The sequence below is a fragment of the Fringilla coelebs genome, assembly GCF_963513975.1.
Source record: "Fringilla coelebs genome assembly, chromosome: 7".
NCBI classification, from domain to species: Eukaryota; Metazoa; Chordata; class Aves; order Passeriformes; family Fringillidae; genus Fringilla; species Fringilla coelebs.
Genome location: NC_140035.1, coordinates 33,822,986 through 33,835,128, shown reverse-complemented (window position 1 = coordinate 33,835,128; position 12,143 = coordinate 33,822,986). Strand labels below are relative to the sequence as shown.

Sequence of the window (12,143 nt, the reverse complement as noted above, 5' to 3'; positions counted from 1 at the left end):
ACAAGGCCCTAAAGGAAAGGGTGAAGTTTCCATCATGGGGTTTTTTTGGGAATTGCAAGTTTTACTGACTTCTAAAATATTTGGGACTCAGGCAATGAACAAAGTTGGATGGCTTCTCACCACTGTAGAAGCAGACAAATTTGTAAGCTCGCTAGTTTTTAAAAACTCACATTCAAATTTTTGTTTAAAACAAAATCCCAGATTATGGGACATAATGAGGCTGACAGTATTTCTCTGGATTCTAATTGCAAGGAATCAAGGCAATAATAATTACACTTCTCTCACTCCTCAAAAATTAAAGTACAAATAATTGTTGCACACAAAACTGATGAAAGAAAGAGAATACTCCTTTCCTACTAAACTGAGGTCAAGTCTTAGAGTATTTCATAGAGCTGTAGAGGGAGTGGATTTTTTTACTATCCAAAGGTTTTAGTAATTTTAAAAAAATTCCACCCCAAACTGACCAAATATCTGAAAAATTCACATTCTCACAAGATCTTAAATAATTCAGTCATTTATAAAGAAAAGTAAATACTTCAAATGCTACTAGACTCTTTCAGCTAGTGACAGCTTCAACATAGACCTTTTTGTATTATCCATTTTAAAAACGAAGAAATAAGATGATTTGGAAACCTAATGGCAATGGATTTTGGGGGCTTTTTTAAGAAACACACAAAACTGTCTTACAATCAGCTTTGATTTCATCAATAAATCCCATCAAAATCATACCCAATCTGAAAGCACAGTTTGGAAATGCATAAACAGCTTTGGTGCCTCATCTGTAGGAGAGCAGAGAAACCTCTTACTTTGCCTCAAAACCATTTAAATGTTGACCTTTTTTCACCTTCTGCCTCCATACTAGTACAACAAGCATCACTCAGAGCTCTGTTCCTGGGGAGTGCTCCTCACAAAAGGCTGCTTGCTCTTGTATTTTGTGTTCACCTAAGGAAAGAAATACTCTGCACAACCAACCCCTCCAAGAGTGACTGAAGACTCCAGCAGCTGAGGAAGGAAAGCCAGCCTGCATCTGTTCAGGCTCTGAACAGAAAAAGCAATTCTCAGTCTCTGTCATCTGATACCTCTTGCCATCACTACATTTGCTTTGTATTTTAAATAGAACATGGTTAATGAACATACTTTCCACTACTCCACCCAAGTGACAGTTTAACTCCTTGGGACCAAGGCTAAATTCCCAGAGGAAGGTCAAGCTGTGAATCACCAGTCCTTGGTATGCAGCACTAGATCCAGCAACTGGCACGGGGAGCAGGGCAGCCTACAAAACTCAGGTGGAAGTGTCAGAAAGTTTGACAAGAGGTGGTTCCATGGATTGGCTCCAAGGATGTAATTGTGCTCTTGGCAGAGGGTATATTCATTGAGTTAGCCACTATCACACATCTCCACAGCTGTTTCTGCCAGGCTAGGGATAGCCAAGAGGCCTCTCAAAGAAGGGGATTCACATGCACAGAGCAGAATGGATTTCAGATAGCAGGGAACTGCAAGAGGAGCAATGTCCCTCAATCTAGTGCTGCTCAAGGGTCCAGGTCCCTGTCCAGGAAAAGGCAGAGGCTGTTTTCCACAAGTCACAGTGCTTTTCTTTGAAGGTATCCTAGACCCAAAAGTGTCAACCATGTTATCAACAGAAAGGCCCCTTACATGCAGGAGCTGAGTACCAGAAACACAGATGCTACTCTTAAAAGGAACAACTGTTTCTGCACTCTATCAACACTCTCCCTAGTTTTGGGCTGTATTTGAATTTCTTTCAGAAGAATGGTTTCCAGCCAGTGGGTAATGCAGCTCTGTGCAGAAACAGGCACCATATGGACAGAAAGGAGCATTTATCTAGGACAACAACACACAGCAGGTCAGGTGTGTCAAGAGACAGCACTGGAGTGTTGAACACAGTGAGCTCCACCCACTGCCCCAAACTCATTTGGGCAAAGATTCTTCAGACATGTCTCCTCAAAATCCTCTCTGTGTGGCTCTCTTTGCTCATTTCCAGGAGCTGATAGACACTGGTCGTTTGTCCCTCCCACCTACAGAGCAAGAAACTGAGCAAGCACGACAGGCCATAACATCACCTGTGTCCTTCACACAGTTCTGCTAACCCTGATCCTCATGGTGCAAGGGCAAACCCAGGAGAAGAAAGTTTAGCAAAGACATCTTTCTGGCAGGCAAACTTGGCTGTTCACATCACTAAGACCTTTCAGCCTTCCTATCTGTCTTCTTTACACTACTACTGAGGTAATTTTTAAAAGCCACAGGACACACAACACTCCTACCTCAACAAAATCCACAAATGTAACCTCCCCAATGAAGTAAACTTGCTTCAACAGCAAAAGATTTTCCATTTTCACATAGCTCCCCTCTTATGGCACTGCATACCATTATTACAAGAACAGTTGTTCCACTCCAGCAGGTTCTTAACCAAATCTCAGACTTTAAACACAACACATTTAAGCACCCTTCTTCTGAGTTGTTCCAGTTTTGCTTGCAGATCTCCAGAACAGGGTGGAGCTTAGAGCCACGTGTGTGCGGCCAGGTTGCTATTCTATATCACTCATGTGCCATTTTGCTCTGTTTCTTCCTCAGAGAAATTGCCAATGACCAGCATTCTGCACTCTGCCTCTGTGTTTAAATCACCTTCTCTTTTGCATACTTTTGTTATTAATACTGTTGTTTGTTAATTTTTCATCCTGTTGCTGGTTTTTATCTCAATCCACAGTCTCTACCTTTGTCCCTCTCTCACCAGAGGGGCCAGGGGGAGGGGAGCAGCTTATTTGGAATTTAAATCCCAGCTGGTTTTAAACCACCACACAAGTACTATCTTATTCTCAATGCAATTCTTCCACAGATTTAAATCTACTCCCTTATGCCAGGAGGCTGACTTTTACAGGGATACAAGGAAGTGCTCAGACATTTAACAGAGAAATTATACTTCTTTAGTAACCTGTTATTTCTCATTTATTTTATAACAAAAAACTGCAACACTTTCATTTACCCAGGCACTTAGATTTATTTGAAAATGAAGTACCAAATGTTGCTGAAAAGATCAAATTTCACACACATCTACCTTCTAGACTAATTGGAACAGTACCTATCAGACCATGGTTCATTAGAGCACTAAACTGAATTTTCCATTATCAAAATCTATGGTTTGGGAGGATGCTATAGATTAGTTCATAAACTATAATTTCTCCACCAATGTAGCAGTAATGGGTAGCAGCATTCCTAAATCAAACTGTTTGTTGTAAAAGAAAGGCTTCTGCCAGCCCTCTGGAAAGGCCTTACACTGAGAAATGAATGAGGCAGATTGATAAAAGCCACAAAAAACATCCAAGTATTTCCTCAGCAGCATGAAAAGTATTTCAAGAGGGATTATTTACACTGCTTAAAATAAATAGCAATGATAACAGTTAATTATACTTTTAAACAGACAAATTCACTTTCACCATGTCTCCTTAGTTTACACGCCTCATTTATTTTGTTGGAGAATACTGTCTCATGCTGTATGAAAGGCATTTAGGCACAGAGAAATGTCACAGGGTGAATTGTGGCCAGGGGCTGCAAGGAATTCAGCTTGTGCTCAACCTCACAAACATCCTTTGGAGCTCACTTGGCCTCTTCATGGTCTTGTGAGTGAAACTGGTCAATCAGGAGCACATTATGAGAGGGACCAGGACAGGGAGACAGAACAAAGTCTTGAGAAAGCCAGTGCTAAAAGCAGCAGCTCACACTGGCTCAGCAGTTATGTTCTCCATGGCCACCTGGAAGACTTCATGCTGCTCTTTTCCCTGTGCTGACCTTTTTCCCTCTCACCTCCTTGTTGTCTGCTAGGCAGCAAAAGGAACTGACTGTTGTAACTTTAGTATACATCAGAGCATGTAGGTTGGGAAAATTTCCAACCTCTTTTGATCTTACCTAGAAGGACAGGGCTATGTAGCACATTTTCCATGAAGGCAGATCCTTAAGAAAACCAGAAGTGAGGAGGAGTGTCTAACATGCTTCTGTCTCACCACACTGGAGGTTGTTTTTCCATGGCTCTGCTACAAGAACCAAGAAATCACAAGTAATCCACATGGGATAAGAAGAGTGAATGTGTCTCTTGTGGTTGCCATGAGCTTTGTGAAGCATGCTTGGATGTGAAAATGTGAAGAAACAAAGCACCTATGATTTGTTACAGTTGGGGAAGAAGTCTCATGCACTAAAGCCAATCACATTTTGAGAGTTTTGGTCTTGAAGCTTGATTCACACTTCATGCAGATTTGCAGTTGGCAGCCACAGAATGCTTACACTGAATGGAAGGCCTTGCCATACAACCCATTTAAAATAGAGCTCCTTCACATGGTAAAAGTGTTACTGAATTCAAAGCCCTTCTAGAACTGGCAGAGTTTCACAAGCCCCTTTTAAAAAAATCCCAAGAGCACGGCCATACTTAACGTTTCATAGCTGGATTCAAAGGAAGAGAAAATAATGAAGAAACCCTGTAGTCAGATTTGCCTTGTAGGAAGGTCAATACAGACAGAATTCACAACCTCAAAAAGTTTCACTTTATTTTCTCAGAAAACCCCACTGGATGTCTCCTTCAGTCACATCCTCTGTGTACAGTGCATGACAGTGATGGTCTCTGCCCACAGCTATGGTGAGGATGGTGGTATTGAATCTCCTAGAGCCTAGCTAATTAGCCTGTCCCAAGAACATAACCCTTATCCACCCTGCAGAACATTAACTGCGTCTGGGGCCACCACTTGGTGCTATATGCTTGGAGCAGAGGCTATAGAGAGCCTGTAAGACAATTTTAAATCTTTACAAGAAATTACGACTGAAGAAAACCTTAAAATAGCTGCTAAAAAGGAATTGCTATCTACCCCATCATTAACATGTAGAAATCCAGCAAGCAAACAAAGTTTCTAGCTTGTTTTCCAGAGTTCCTGGTACACAGGACTCATTAAGAAGTCTCTCTTCTCTGAAGAGAAGCAGCCCTTTCCAATTGCAATAACTGAACTCTTTTCCAAGGCTCAAGAAAACCCTGGAATTTTTTAATTCCAAAACCAGCAAAAATAAGAGAAAGATGCATCTCCTTCCAGGTAAAAGAGATTAATTGCTTCCTATGCTTTTGTTACCCAGTTTAGAATTCTGCATCATTCAAGGAACAACAAGAACATTGTGTGTGCTATCATGCCATACACGCCTGAAACAATAGGCTGGGCTTCTTCTTAGGTTATTGCATTCCTCAGCTTTACCAACTCAGAGACACAAAACCAAAATCAGTTTTCTCTTTTATATTTCTAAGTATCAGCTCTCCAGACTATTTGCTCAGGATGGCATTTTCTTTGGCTCCTTTGACACAAAAACAGACATATTTTTTACTCCATACTATCTTGAACACTACCATTTTTTAAGTTCTTCTCCTTCATGCAAACGACAGGGCTTATTAACTGCTTCATTAGTTTCAAAAGTGGTTTCAGTTCAGAGTTTCTCATCTGTAACCATCCTGTCTATTTCAGAAGCTAAGTCAGTTTTTAGAAGATAACAAATAAAACACTTCTGTCTTTGCTTAACTGAAAAGGTTTCTTCTGGTCTGTCCTTTAAGTCATCCAGGAGTGTACCCAATGTTACGAGCAAAGGTTGATGCTCTTACTGTACTTCTTGTTCACCTCTGAAAGGATAAAAACCAGCAGTCAATTGAACATGGATATGGTATGAAGGCCACACAGTAAGAATATGTTTTCATAAGAGCAGGGCTTGTTTACCTTCTAAGCAAGTCTGCTAAGGCTGTGAAAAAAGGCATGCAAGGAAAGCAGGCCAGGCAAGCTGAGTACAACCCCACAATCACAAAGGAGCCTTGCTGCTCACCACAGCAGGAATATAGCCACACCAGCATGCCTTCCTGCATTCTCTGAGCTCAATACCTACCCCTGGGCAAGGGAGGTGCATGCCTAATCCTTGTTCTTGAAAGCAGCATAGCACCTGTTAAAGAAATCCTTCCTCCCTCAGTGTAGATTAAACCCATTACATTAATTTACACAGTTCAGTGGTAGCTTCCATCACGTTATTCCTGCCAAATTTGGTGCTACTTTCTCAGACACAGACAAATTCTCTCTCGAGCTCTTGCTAAATAGGGGATAAGAAAACATACTTTTCTACATGCCTGGACTAATAGGGCCAGCCACAGCTGATAAACAGCTATCAGTCTCAGTATCTTACACAATTATGGCAAAACATGCGAATGAGTCCATACCATGAGTTTAAACACACACTTCTCAATCTCCTTTCACACCACGGTCTCAGGGTGATTTTATGGTGATACTTTATTCCCTAATCATCTGATTGATGCCCAGAAATGTCTGTGGTAGAACACCAGGCACGGGCTCTGTTCAATCTCTCTCTCTCCAGTGGGCTCTGGACAGCACGGACAGGGGACACTGCATTGTTCCTTTTGTTGAATTGGGTTTTTTGCTAGCTTGAAGCAAGAAGTTTTTCTCTTCCCCTAGCCTGAAGGCTGAACTGGAAATCCTCTTGGCAACTTTTTGGGGTTTTTCAGCTTGACTTGTTTTTCTTTTTGGCCTGTCCAGAGAGCCTGGAGGGACCACCCTGAATCCAAGACCTCAGAGGAGCTGAACCAACATGAGAAAGAAGACTAAACTCCACCAACTTTGGCTGCTGTAAGGAGGAGACCCATGGCAGAAATTCAACAGGTTCCCCATCTGCGCTGCTCCAGGCTGCTATGTGAACTCCTCTTCCCCTTCCCAGACACAAAATGGAGCATTCACCTTTTTATTTCTCAGGCCATGCTGTCATCCCCATGTATCTTTCTTCCTCAAGCATTTTTGGAGGATTTTTTTTTTTTTTTTTTTTTTTTTTTTTTTTTTTTTTTTTTTTTTTTGTTCTGCTGTGGGTGGGTGTGTGGGGCTGTTTTTGTGGATGTAGGGGAAGTTTCCAGGAGTTTATATCTAGCATTTATTCCAGCCTTTTCTGTGCCTTGCAGGCACCTCCCCCCCCCCCCCCCCCCCACTTTTTTTGTTAATAAACAGTTCTCTTTTTTTCACTTACACCCACTGGTATAAATTATCAATTTACCCTCACAGGCAGGAGAAAAGGAAGTTAGTGAAGCCCTTTTCTCTTCAGAGGAAACACTCATTCCAGGGTGTTTTCTCCAGAAATTTGTCTCCAAAACCAAGACAACCACCAACTCTGAATTGATGAGAACATTTTTAGCTAAAGGGTGATATATAAACTGGATTGCAGGCGAAGACCTGTGAAGAAAATACTGAGTAACTCATTAGAGCTACTGTATCCAAACACCCAGTGACTGGTACATTAAATGATACATGTGTATCCTGCACATTACAAAAAACCAAAAAAAAACCAAACACCCCAGTCCCCCTGCCCCCCAACCCCCCCAAAAAAAAAAACCCCAAAAAATAAACCTGTTAAAAGAGCAGCAAAGCTACAGAATTTAGGATTAGGAAACCCTAGCTTCAAAACTACTTGGCACTTCTGAAGAAAAAGGAGTTCATGAGGGCTAATGTCAGTGTTGTCTTTATCATTTGAGCTCTATCAAATCAGCCAAATGGAGTGGCTTTCTCCTCAATACCAAACCAATGACAAACATGAAGTCTGAAACTTCATGTTAAGTGTTAATACTGCTTGAACAGAGATGCTTTAAAACACTATTAGAGGTATTTAATACCACAACACAGGATGCCACTCATTTTGATTCTGATACAATAAAAGGTACAGAAGAATAATTTCATCCTAATACAGCTAAAATACTTATTACACATCAAGGCAGTAGTTCTTTTCTGGGAGATAATGCCTTATTTGTGCAGCTCTGTTTCATGCAATGCTTTCAACTTTCAGCAACACCTTAAGTATATTCATGTCTGCTGTGTTCAGCCAGTGCCTTTATGTGCCTTTTATATTCACAGAATTTTTTGTTGCTTAAAAATCAAGGGAATTTTAATGGTCTGCAGCTGATTTGCATAAGAAAAACCCATCAAGAGAGAAACTCCACTGAAAATTTGAATTCTTCATAGCCCTCTGTGAGAGCTTTTACCATGTGCCACAGGCTAATGTAAACACAAACTAATGAACACCTGAGTAGTTGAAGCTTCCTTCTTTGGTATCAGACTTTACAAATTCTTCCCACAGAGGAAACCAGGCCTTCAGTGTGCAATTTCTATCTTCACTGGGAGTGCTCCCTGAAACTGCTGCTCTTCTTCAGCTTTTGTAGAAGTGATCTTGAAATAATTTACTGAGCAACTCGCACAATCAAGCTCCAAATTGGCACTGCTGAGTGCTGAAAACTGCTGACAGCTACTAACTAACAGACAAAGATTTGCCTGCACAGGCTTCAGGACAGCACCCTCGATTAGCAACCTTTTTAAAACATATTAGTTTGAGGTTTCATGTTGGAAGACACAAGTACAACAAAATCCGTCCTGTGGCGAGACATCACCTTCAGACCTGCCAAGTCTCATTCTCAGCTCATGAGACTCCCACATTTGACTCCCACTTTCTGCTGATTCCCAGATAATGCTGGACCTCACACCCAGGCCCTTCAGGGCTGTGAGATCTCCCTGGTGCTCCTGGGCACATGCTGAAGGAGATGGCTCTCCCTCCAGCTGTGTGCCTATATGCCACATGTGGTCAGAGAGTGAGAGCACTGTGGTGGTGCTCTGCCAGGATGGAGGAAGGAGAGCTGATCTCCAGAGGCCCATGCCCACTTGCCTGTCTCTGTCACATCATCTTATGTCCACATGACTGACATGGTGTGACCCCATGAAAGGCACACTAAGGAGAGTCACGTATCAAGGGAGAAGTAAGCTGAGAGCTCTGCATCTGATTCCAGCTCTCCCTGCGCTATAATGCCAACACAAAATGTTGGATGAAGAACATGGAGGTCCCCTGATGGGCACCCATGCTAAATTGGCACTGTATTCTTCTTGAAAAAAAGACAGCACATCAGCTTTAAATAACCTACTCAGAAACCAAGCCTCTAGGCTATTCATATCATGAATGTTGGACATGAACAGTTGGACTTACACTTTGCAACACAGACTGAAAGTCTAAAAAGGAAATAAAGTGCTTTGTGAGAGGGGGCAGTGCTGCCCAATGCTGTGTTTTCAAAACCTCCGGTCACATCCTGCAGCTTGGCTTTACATTCAGTATCACCACCACATGTGGCAAAAGAGAGGAGCAAAGGTGACCATGGCTGTTGGAGCAGGAGCTTCCCTTACCCAGATACAGTGACAGAATTCCCCCCCAGGGCTGGGACATGGTGGGAACAGCTGTCAGGGAGCTGCTCACAATGACTGATCATTCAAGAAGAACATGTCTATAAGCAGATCTTCCTCTTCATATTTGTACCTTAGATAGCAAACATTATTCAAAGGCAAGCACATGACAAAAAAGCTCTGAGAAAAATTAGGACAGTTGCATCCAAGGGTTATATTAAGTGGTATTTTTTCATATTAAGTTGTCTGTTATCAAAATAAAATCCAACATGCCTATCCCTGGAGGAGAGCACCCTTCCACAGCAACAGATGCTGCTGCAGACATAATAGGACTAATGATATCCCAGCTCAGGAATAGACATGGAAAGTAAGGTAAATTATTTGACAAAAAAAAAAAAGCATACAATGAGACTTGTTTGCTCAACTCCTTTAAAAGTTCTTTTACTTTGCAGTGGGAATGAAAAACTGCAAAAATTATCTCTTCTTAAAAACAGATATTTCTTTTTATATGGCTGTTCTTACCTGAATATACTTGTACAGTCTTCATGTCTGAAGAATAAATGTTTCTCAGATTAACATTAAGTTTGACAAAAAACAACCCAATTTTCATTTCAACCTGTCTTACCCACAAAGCTTTGAAAGCTCTTACCCTGGAGCTTTCTCTCCAGGTAACCTGCAATTCCTTTATTTGCTAACTTGGTATCTAGCAAGGCCATGTGCATTTTTTTCAGCAAGATAATGCTTTAAATTATACTCACTGTAGTAAACATGTTAGACATTGTTCACAGCAAAGCAGACACTGAAGATAACCCTTTCCAGCTGTAGCAATGACTTACTAACCTGGAAATAATGAAAAAACAATCATAAATGGGTGACTGAAAAGAGACTGCTCAACCAAACCAATTCATAGCAAAACCCAAATGTCACAAAGTCCTCAAGTCAGGGCTGTACACACCCTAGGGGAGCTCTCTGACTGTTATGCTGACAACAGTTCTAATACCAGAGGAGTGGATATTGTTACTTTTGAGTATCCTTATCTAGAGTTTATCACAGAGTAACAGACTCTGGAGCTTCAAAGGAAAAGGTGTGCCACTAACCCAGCAGGGGAGAACAATTGACACCAATAACCCAGGGCAAACCCTATCCTCTCCTGAGCCTACACCAGAGTTCAGGGAGGAGGGACAGCCTGGTATGGGAGATGACCCTAACAAAGAGAAGGCACCCCCATGAAGGGCAGATTATAAGAATTAGAGATTTTAGCCTGTGACTATGCCTCCAGGAGGAACAGAGGTACAGAGACCTCTCTGTAAAGACCCATTAGGCTGTTGCAAGAAAAGCACAATCCTGAACAGGAAACAGCATCTGGAAGGAGCAAGAATGCATTTGCACTCTCTGTCCTGTTGCAGTATCTACTTCTACTTTGTTTTCTGCAACCACATCAAAAAGAAGAAATGTTGTTCTTAATGTCCTATTTTTTGTAGCCACCCTTCTTCCCCAAAGAATGCCAAATTGTCAATCTGATTGCCACTGTCTATTTAAGGTATATCCTGATCCCAGAAATGGATCCTTGAAACCTGGAAAGGTTTACTTTTCTGTGGCTTAGGACAAGATCTACCATCTCTCAGCTCTGTTACAGTGCATATGTGATGGGATATGTCCTGCCAGATTTTCTCACTACAACAAAGCTACCAAGACTAAATTGGCTGACCTGGCATCCCTGGGAATGCAAATCTCCCTGTCAGCCTCCTGTTTGCTAACAGACCTATGACCAAGGTGTTGGGCTTACCCAGGAGCCTACACCAGCTTAAGGAAGGCACTCTCCAGGAGGCTGTACCTGACAGGACCTCACAAACATAGCCAAACTTGACCTCTAGGCATCCAAGTTCAGTAATTCCCAACAATCTCCTTTTTATTTCTTCCCTCTCAACTGCTCCTGCACAGTTCCCTCCTGCCTACTCTGATATAATAACACGAGATCAGACTCCCAAATGCAAAAAACAGGACAAGTTTCCAGGCTGCAACGGGTTTTGTAGTGCAGATGCTTCTGTCTGCAAATACAGACAGCTCTGAGTGTTGCCGGTGTGTCACACGGAAAACACCGTCCCTGGTCGAAAGGCATGGCTGCTTTCACACACGCCCATCCATAGGAATAGCTATTCCCCTAGTGCCACCTCCCGGCTTAAGGTGCAGGAACACTGTAGCTGAAAATATTTTTTATATTTGTTAAAAAAAACAACAGGTTTAGGCTATGGATCAATATTAAAAAAAACCCACCCAAACCACAAGCCTTCTTTCAACAGATTTTGTGCAATTCACTCCCAATAAAGTATTAGTTTAACATGATGAAGTTTTGAAAAATATCTTCTGGTCCAATCTGCTTTGCACTTTGAGCCTTCTCAGCATTATTTTTTTTATTTCTCAACAAACATCAAGGTTCAAAATTTCCTTTTTGCTGATTTTTTTTGTGCCGTCTTATGACTCCAGAGGGCAATTCCTGAAAGTTCCACACCACCACACAGGAAGTGAGGGAAGTATGCAAAACCCCAGTTATGAGAACTGTGTATCATTTTAACCCCATATTTAATGATGATTGGTAAGACATACTTTCTAGATATCAGATCTAGTTATCAGATCTCAATGCATATCTAGTTATATCTATCAGTTTGTAGGTCAGGGTATTGTAGGTAAAATAAACTGATAGGAGCTCCTTTCTTGGAGAAAGATGCCCATTTAAGGCTCAAAACTCTCCCAAATTGGCTGATTTGGGAGAGTATCGTCTGCCAGGGCTGCGCCCCCTGCAGCAGGGTGACTTCAGGAGCCAAAGGGAGGAAGAACTATGAGCAGACTATCAAATCTTTATCCTTCTCCCCACTTCCAGTGGTTTGCTCTTCCCTAAAGAAATGCCTG

The 12,143-nt window shown here is 41.8% G+C and overlaps 1 long non-coding RNA gene across 1 annotated transcript; it reads right to left on the bottom strand.

Annotated features, from left to right (window-relative positions):
• Nucleotides 1–3,178: 3,178 nt before the first annotated feature.
• On the bottom strand, nucleotides 3,179–5,642 carry LOC311155714. Its single transcript, XR_014616293.1, has 3 exons — nucleotides 5,189–5,642; nucleotides 3,919–4,043; nucleotides 3,179–3,827 (listed from the first exon to the last, which is right to left on the bottom strand). It is a non-coding gene; the product is annotated as an uncharacterized lncRNA (long non-coding RNA).
• Nucleotides 5,643–12,143: the final 6,501 nt, after the last annotated feature.